Raw genomic sequence first — 9,567 nt, 5'->3', positions numbered from 1 at the left:
GGGAGCAACACCGAGGGTTGCGATCCCGTTGCCGGTCCCAGTCCGGTACGGGTGCAACACTGAGGGTTGCGATCTGTTGCTGGACACGAAAAAAGACAAAAAGGGAAAAAAAAAAAAAAGAAGAGCAAGAAAAAGATGATCCCACAAGTCAGGAGGGTGGTCATGTCTAAGGGGAAGGAAGGTGATTGTGGTTGTGCCCAGGGGCTCAGGGGCTTCTGCAGGGTTTTATGGGGGGTCACATTGGGGCTCACTGAACAGTTATCCCTTACAGTGTTAACATGTTTGTGCCTTCTTCTACATGTATGATACATCTCATAATGAAAATATGAGGAAAAAGCAATAGGGGCTTGTGGTAAACAAAAAAGTATGGAAGGGAGGCCCATACCTCTCGCCATATATCAAATTAACACAAAATGAATTAAAGACTTAATATAAAACCTGCAACTATAAAACTCCTAAAAGAACATATAGGGGAATACTTCAGGAAGTACTTTATGAATAAGACCCCAAAAGCAAAGGCAATAAAAGAAAAAATAAACAAATGGGATTATATCAAACTAGAAAGCTTCTGCTCAGCAAAAGAAACAATTAACAGAGCAAAAAGACAACCTACAGAATGGGAGAAAAATATTTGCAAACTGTGCATTCAACAAAAGATTAAAATCCAGAATATGCAAGGAACTTGAACAACTTATCAGTAAAAAACAAGTAACCCAATTAATAAATGGGCAAAGGAGCCAAATAGACATTTCTCAAAGGAAGATATACAAGTGGCCAACAGATACATGAAAACATGCTCAACATCACTCAGCATCAGGGAAGTGCAAATCAAAATCACATGGAGATATCATCTCACGCCAGTTAGATTGGCCATTATCAAAAGGACAGAGAATTACGAATGCTGGTGAGGATGTGGAGGAAGGGAACACTTCTCACTGTTGGTGGGACTGTAAATTAGTGCAGCTGTCATGGAGAACAGTATGGAGGTTCCTCAGACAACTACAGATAAAATTGCCATATGATCCAGCAATCCCACTGCTGGGTATACCCAAAGGAATGGAAATTATCATGTCAAAGGGATACCTGCACTCCCATGTTTAGAGCAGCTCTGTCTACAATAGCCAATTGTTGGAACCAACCTAAGTGTCCATTGACAGATGACTGGGCAGGGAAAATGTAGTACATATACACAATGGAGTACTACTCTGCCATAAAAAAGAATGAAATTCTGCCATTCATAGAACATGGATGAACTTATAGAAAATTATGTTAAGTGAAATAAGCCAGGCACAGAAAGAGAAATACTGCATATTCTCAATCATAAGGGGGAGCTAAAAAATAAACAAATAAAAAAAGAAAGAAAGATACAGCAATCACAATGATTCATTGAACTTTCAAAAGGACAGAATGGAACTGAGGCCACCAGAGGTAGCAAAGTGTGTGTGGCGGGGAGGGGGGTGAGTTAGCGAGAAATTGGTAATGGGCCACAAAAAACGAAGACATTGTGTAATCATGAAAATAGTAATTATCCTGATGTGAGCAGCACGTATTGCACACAGCTATTGATATTCAATGCTGTACCCCACAGATAGGTACAATCAATTATATTTCAATTTTTGAAAAAGGGAACAAAACAAAATGAAAGGAAGAGCATAAAACTACAACTGGAAACAAAAATCTTCAGCCTCCTATGCCCCCAACCCCACTTTTATCCTCTGGAACTAATTACTGTCAACACTGGGGGGGGGGGTGTTGACAAACATCCATCCAGAACTGGACGCCTGCATTTTGCACTAACACTTGTATGTGTAGCCTTTTGAATACACATGTTTGTTTTCCTTAAGTTGGAGCTTCCCGGCCATGCTGTCCCATGAGATTTGGTTTCACTGAAGAATAACAGGTCTTCCATATTTTTCCATGGGAGACACTGAGCTATGTAATCTTCTTGAGTGGTCACTTGTACTCCGCTGTATAGGTGGCCACCACTTACTTTTCTGGACTCCTATGTGCAGACGCTTGGGAGGTTTCTAGGTGTATTAGTCCATTTTCTGTTGCTTGTAACAGAATACCTTAAATTGGGTAATGTATAAAGAAATACAATTTATTTCTTAGTTTTGGAGGCTGGGAAGTCCAGGGTCCAGGGAACGCATCTGGTGAGGGTCTTCTCAATGCAAACTCTCTACAGAGTCCTGTGGCAATACGCGTATCCCATGGCGGGGGCTGGGTGAGAACGCTTGTTAACACGCTCACTCGCTTGCCTTATAAAGTCACCAGTCCACACCCGTGATAACCCATTAGCCCATTTCTCCATGAATGGATTAATCCACCCATGAGGACGTAGTCCTCACCATCCAACCACTTCTTAAAGGCCCACCTTTCAACACTGCCGCACTGGGGATCAAGCTCCTGCATGAACTCTGTTGGGGACAGACATTCAGACCACAGCACAGGTTCTTCCTATGGCAATTCTGAAATCGTACAATGACGTGACATACAATGTCTTAATTTGCAAAAGATTTCTCGCCCTTCAGTATCTTCTCCCATTTGGGAGTTTTGTCGAATGCCTGGGGCTGTAGAAGATGTTCTGTCTCTCCATCGTGCCTGTTAAGGAGATTCATGTTCTGCTTTCCTTGGAGGAATTAGGATTGTGAGATCTAGACCTTCCAAAATGAGACCGAGGAAGCCACCCTGCCAGTGACATCTCAGGCCACCTGTGCAAAAAGAGAGGACCAGAAGCTTCCCAAAGTCTCCTAGAAAAGAGAAAGCTGTGTGTGTGTGTGTGTGTGTGTGTGTGTGTGTGTGTGTGTGTGTGTGTGTGTGTGTGTGTGTGTGTGTGTGTGTGTGTGTTTGTGTGTGCGTGTGTGTGCGCACGCACATTTCCTGGCAGCACCCAAACAATGGTTTTGCAGGGAGACAACATCTTCTACAACAAGACAACAGTCAATATAAATCCAATTGAACATAATGACTGAATTTCTCTCCCCCTTCAGAGATGGTGACAGTGATTTCTCAGATGCCTTTTAGTTACAGACAAGTTTCTGAACAACATAATTAGGTTTGGGTCTGTGCAGCCTGCCCTATTGGACTATTGATTATTCACTAAAATCTCCTGCCCTGCGGATGTCTGGGTGTGTGGTCGGCATAGCAAGTGGGCGAAGACAGCTCAGAGCAGGAGGGTGTGGGAGCCTCTGCAGGGCTGCGTCCTAAGTCGGTGGTCCCTCCCAGAGCTGCTAAGGACCGCCTGTGGGCACTCACCTGTTGGCACCCGTAGTGTTGGACATCAGCTGTCCCCAAACCACGAAGGTCCGGGAAGCAGAGCGCTAGTCCTTACTGCTCTGGCCTCACACCTGTGTGATCTTGGGCAAGGCACTGTCCTGGTCTGGGTCTGTTTTGCTGTGTGTCAAAGGCAGCCATTAAACTTAATAACCTCCAAGGCCCCTGCCAGCATTGAGATGCTCTCCCAGTGCCATCTAGTAGAAACATAATGTGGGCTACAAACGCAAGCCACATAGGTCATTTGAGATTTTCTAGCAGCCACATTAAAAAAAACAAAAAGAAAAAGGTGCAATTAGTTTTAATAATATATTTCATTTAACCCAATGTATCTAAAATATGATCATTTTAGCATGTATACAAAAATTGTTAATTGAATAGTTTACATTTTTTTGTGCTAAGTCTTCAAAATCCAGTATATGTTTTATACTCAAAACGTATCTTGATTTGGCCTACTTGCATTTAAAGCACTCCAGGGCCACATGTGGCCAGTGGCCACGGGATTGGATGGTGCAGGTGAACCAACCCATCCAGAGTTGGCTCTGGCCCCAGGGCTTCACACCGCGTGCCCCATGCTAGCCTTGTGGATCTGCCAATGACTCGGTGCACACCATGCTCAGGGAGGCCGAGGGAAGAGGGGATCACTTCCTTTGCCTTCAAGGAGTTGATGGTCCAGTCTGGGGGGTGGGGGGTGCACAGAAAGAGAATAGTGCAGATGAACGTATTGGAAAACAGCTGGCAATGCTGTTGTGGGAACCACGCATCAGAACTGTGCGTATTCTTAGAGGTAGAGACCCAGCAAGGGCCGGGACAGTCATGTCACAGATTGACTGTTGCAACAGAGAGAGGACTTGAGTTGGGCTCTGGGGCTAAGAACAGGAGTTGGAAAGTTGGAGGGATGAGGAAAATAGCATGAATCGTGACTCTTTCTGGGGCATTGAGGGGCCAGTCTGATTAGAGCAGAGGGTAGGGGTGGGGTAGGGTGGGCTGTGGATGACCTTGAAAGCCAGGCGGAAGAATTTAGACATGAGGCCTTGGGGAGCCATCTTAGGCTCTTGAGCTGGGAGGGGTTCATTGAAAGAAAGCAGTGGCTCAGGGAGATCCGCTAAGTCATTGATCAATTGGAGGTAGCACCTGGCACCAGGGAGGCCAGTCAGGAGGCTGCTGGAGCAGGAGGAAGGGCGAGGAAGGGTGTGGCGGAGGAGGAGGGAAGAGCAGCCAGTGAACAGAGGACTGCAGGAAGCCTGTGCAGTGCCGCGGGCCTTCAGCTTTGACGGTATAACTGGGATCATGTGGTGACACCTGGGCATTTTGCTTCTGACTGGGTTCCCCTGGCCAAGGACAGGAAGGACATTCTAGGAAGATGACCAGCCTGAGCAAAGACTCAGAGTCAGGAAGGAAACAGAGGTTGGAGCATGGGGGGCTGGCTGCAGGTAACTTCTGGGGAGGGTGGGGGCATGGACGATTCAATTATTTGGGGCTTTAACAAGCAGAGACAGCAATCCCTTGTTGCATGATGAATCAGGTAGATTTTTTGGTCAGCAAGTGGGATGGCAGGAAAAAGGTTTTCCAAGCCAAGCCAAGTAGGAGGAGGTGAGGACTTGCATGGGGGAAGAAAGGGGGTGGACAGTCCGGGTGGAGGAAGTCATTTCTGCAAAGGTGTGGAAGCAAGAGTGGCTACGGCACGTCACTGGGCCTGCGAGGAGATGGCCTGTTAGGGAAGACATCCCAAGGATGGTGGGCACCTGACAGTCAATTCAGTGAGTAACCCTCGGATGGTAAGTCACTGCTTAGGTGATCAGGGAGCTGGCGTCAACCGCAGCGTTTACTGAACTCTCACTTGGTGCCAGGCAGCGTGAGGCTCTGGGATGCTGTGCTGAGCAAGGCTCTGAAGGCCCCGCCGTCACTGAGGCCATGAGGGAGGGATCAAGAAGCCAGACGTTAACCCAACATACTGATTTTACACAAGTAAAACTGAGATTATAATGGGAAGAGCCAGGACTGAAAGGTTTAGGGATCTATCAACAGGGACATCTACCTAGGGCTAGGAAAGCCTCCATCCATTGACTTTCAGCCCAGAAAGGCTAAGGGGGAATTAATCAGATAAAGGTGGAAGAGGGAAGGATGTTCTAGGCAGTAGGAACGGCCTGAGCAAAAGCCCTGGGGTAGGAAGGAAGGAGCACAGGGCACAGGAACAGATGGGAGAACAGGAATGGGAGTGAGATAATCAAAGAGGGAGACAAGAGCTTCCCAGGCAGGAGGAGCCGAGAGCGGAAAGGCCTGGAGGCAGAGAACACTTACTGGAGGGAGCCCAGTGTGGCTGGAGGGAAGGCCGAGGCCGGGCATGGTGAAGGGCAGGTGAGTGCAGGAGGCTCCCAAGCCAGGGCTCCTCAGGCGGGAGTGCGGGGCCCTGGGATACTACACAAAGACATCCGAAGCCACGCAAGAGCCCGGGTAATCACAAGGGAATCCGTTTTAGATCAGAGGGTAAGGACGAATGTGGTAAAGTAAGAGAGAATAGTCAGGGCTGGACCAGGCATGTCCATTGGGTCACACTGAAGACCTTTGACATTATCCCAAATGCGAAGCCACTGACGTGTCTGAGACAAGGAAGTGGCACGAGCACATTGGTGTGACGGAGCGCTCTTCGGCTGGTGAGGAGGGTGGGCCATGGCAGGCCTGGGTGGCCGTTGGTGCAGACACTGGGGCGAATGCAAAAGCCCAGATGAAGGTGGAGGATAAAGGCGGAAAGCTAATGAAACTGCTCTTGGCAGCTGCTGGCTCCTCTGCAGCCTTCAATTACAGCAAATGTCCTCAGCCCGGTTAGCGATTCCATTAAAGCAGCCAAACCTGGAGACCCACATTTCCAGAGGATGCTGTATGAAGCCAGTTAATTCAGTGATTGAATTATTAAGTTTGAGCATCTGTGGCTTAATTTCATTGGCAGTTGGCAGGGCATCCTTCAAGTAAATTGACATATGCTTTGCCATTCCCTCTTCAAATCAGAACAGGCAATTTGGTTAAATTTTATACAGATGTTCTTTTGCAGTGCCTCAGAAAAGCACGAGAATGAAATAGATTCTTTTTCTAATTGCAGTCTCCTTATTTATATGTATGTTTAACAACTGAATTGGTGTCAAGAAGAAAAACAACAACCCTCTACCTGAACGAGACAGACCTTGGCTGAGACCTTCGATATATGCTTGAAAAGAATGTGAAGTCTGCTATTGTTCAGTGTAAATAAATACCATGTAAGCCAATCCGGCTGATGCTATTGTTTTGATCTTCTATGTCTGTTGATTTTTTTGTTTAGATATTTTATCAATTGTTAAGAAAGGAGTATTCAATTCCTCCACTTTGATTGTGGAATTATCTAGGTCTCCTTTTAATTCTGTCCATTTTGTTTTATATATTTTGAGCCCTATTACGGGGTGCATACATGTTATAACTGTTAAACCTTCCTGTTGATTGACCCTTTTATCATTATGAAAGCTCCTTCGTTATATCTCTGTGTCAAGCTAGGGCTGGGTTTGGAGCTCACAGACCCCTCAAGCCCATTGTCCAGACTGGGTCACAAACCCTTCACATGCCAGGCTGGGTCCCCAGACCCCTCACACGCCAGGCTGGGTCACCAGACCCCTCACATACAGGTCTATGAGCTAGGTAACTGGCAAAAAGGTCCTTGGAGCCATAGGTTTGAGAGCATGGCTGTGTAGGGTGGACGCCTGAGGTAGTTGATGCCGGCCAAGTCACTATGCTGTGCATGTGCACTAACTCCACCCACACACAACTTATTTACAAAGAACGTGCAGCACCATCCCCAACTGGACCTAAGGCGAGGGGGCCTGATTTAATTATTCTATTTTCCCAACACTCTATTTAAAGTTTTGTTTTGAAATCTTCTGCATCCGGAATTAATGTAGTCACTTCAGCCTTCTTATGCTTACAGTTTGCACACATTGTATTTTTTCCATCTATTTACTTTCAACCTATCTGTGTCTTCACATTTGAAGAGTGTCTCTTAACGATGGCAGCGAGTTGAGACTATTGTTCAATCCATTCTGACAATGTCTTTCTTTTAATTGTAGTGTCCATTAACTTTAATGTAATTTTTGATATAGCTGGGTTTCACCTGTCATTTTGTTTTTGTTTTCTACTTGACTCCTCTGTTTTTTGTTCATCTGTTCTTCCTTTCCTGCCTTTTAAAATTATTTGAATACTTTTCAGAATTCCACTTAAGTTTTTCTGTTAGCTGTTTAGCTATTCTTCTTTGCTTTATTTTTACAGTGGTTGCCCTAGGGATTACATTGTACATCCTTAACTTTTCACAGTCCATCTACAGTTAATAATAGACCACTTCGGGCCGGCCCCATGGCTTACTCAGGTGAGTGCAGCGCTGGTAGCGCCGAGGCCGCAGGTTTGGATCCAATATAGGGATGGCTGGTGTGCTCACTGGCTGAGCGTGGTGCAGACAACACAGTGCCGAGGGTTGAGATCTCCTTGCCGGTCAGGGGGAAAAAAAAAGTCTATTAATCAAAAAAAAAAAAAAAAATAGACCACCTAATATATAGAAATCTGACCACGTTTTAGCCCCATAACCAACCCCATCCTTGAAGTTATCATTGTTATAAGTAATACATCTACACGTCATAAACCCTTCAAGATGATGGTATAATTTTAATTTTAAACTTTTAAAGGTTTATAAAGAAAATAAGAGGGAAAAGGCAGAAAAGAAAACAAAATAATCCACCCAAGAGTCTTTTGCATTTAGCCAGATTTTTACCTTCTCTGATGTTCTTCATTCTTTTCTGAGGATCAGGCTTCCATCTGCTATCACTGAGACAGATCATAGCCCTGCCTGCCCCTGGGAGACATGTCCCTCTGTGGCCTATGTGTTCAGTGTGGCCAATCCTGTACTGAAAACCTTTGCCTTTTCCAGATGTGCTTGGCCCACAGCCCCTTTTTGACAGACACAACCTTTTGGGGGGGCGTTGGGCATGGGAACTGAGGTACAGAGAATCGAGCTGACTATCTGCCTCAGTTCTGAGCATGCTATGGTCAGTGGTCTTTATAAAGCTTGTTTCTTGTTTTATTTCCATTTTCTACTTATTCCAGATCCCCACTCCTGGACCCATCTCCCACAAGGGCATCCACTCTGATGTACTTGATACATACCCTTGAATAGAAATGAAGCCTCCAAAATACATAGTGGTGCCCTGTGCTTTTCATGTACCAACCTGGAATTGTGCCACAGAACAACCCTCCTCCTTTCTCACTCAGCCTTGGTGAAATCTGCCTGCAGAGATGTGCGTTGTCCAGTGCATCGCGTCTAGCAGCTAGCTGGTCCTCCACAGTGAGCCTCCTCCTCTTTCCACTTATTTATTGCCCAGTGATGGAACCCAAGGCTGCCTCAACTCCCCAGTGCCACAGACTACAGTGCAGCGACTCACCCTATCCATCCCCTTAGAACCTGAGCAGGGATGTCTCCGAGACACAGGCAGGAGGGGGATTGCAGCCTGGAGGGGCCTCTTGCTTTGGGACCTCTCACCTCCTGCCGTCCTAACCTGCTGTGCCCCAGCCTGTTCCGCCGGGGTGTGGGGAGCAGAGAGGCCTTCCCCCAAGCCACCCACAACACCAACACTAGCACCTTGTCCTCTTTCCAGGAAGATGTTAGCAAAGCTCTTGGTCTTGGCTGAGGGCTCTCGGACCACACAATCTGTAGATGGTGCAATCACATGATCTGGATGGAGGCTTCATTCTTCTCTCAGAAAGTTCAACTGAAGCTGCCAGCCCTGGAGGATCAGGGGACTGAGACCCAGGCCACAGAAACCACCTGGGCCATGCATGAATGGAGAGGGTGTTCCCCCAAGGAAATGCAGTGTCAACTGTCTCTGCGGCTTCCTGGGTGAGGGTGTATCCTATGCTTGCCCCTGGCTCTCCCAGGACCAGCTGTCTGTGCACAGGTCTCTGTTCTGCGGGGAGCCTCAGGCAGCTAGTTAATCTGGCTTCCTGAGTTAGGGAAAGCCTGACGGGGAGAGAGACAGCAGGATCAGAGGGTGGACGCTTACTTAATTCCACCAACACTCCCTGATCGCTCTCCAGAAAGCCTGCACCTGTCCCCACTCCACTCCAAGGAGAGGGTCCCCTTTTCCTTACGCCTTCACCACAAGTGGCATTATGCAGCTTCCTACTGCTGTCAGTGCTGAGGGTGAAGCGTTGTATCTTGTTTTAATTGGCATTTCTCTGATTACTAGTGTGTCTGAGTGTCTCTTCATGAGCTGGTAGTCATTTGAG

Source organism: Galeopterus variegatus, unplaced genomic scaffold (genome assembly GCF_000696425.1).
Source record: "Galeopterus variegatus unplaced genomic scaffold, G_variegatus-3.0.2 Scaffold4198, whole genome shotgun sequence".
Taxonomy (NCBI): domain Eukaryota; kingdom Metazoa; phylum Chordata; class Mammalia; order Dermoptera; family Cynocephalidae; genus Galeopterus; species Galeopterus variegatus.
The sequence above is the reverse complement of the archived record's forward strand: the minus strand, read 5'-3'. Positions refer to the sequence as shown.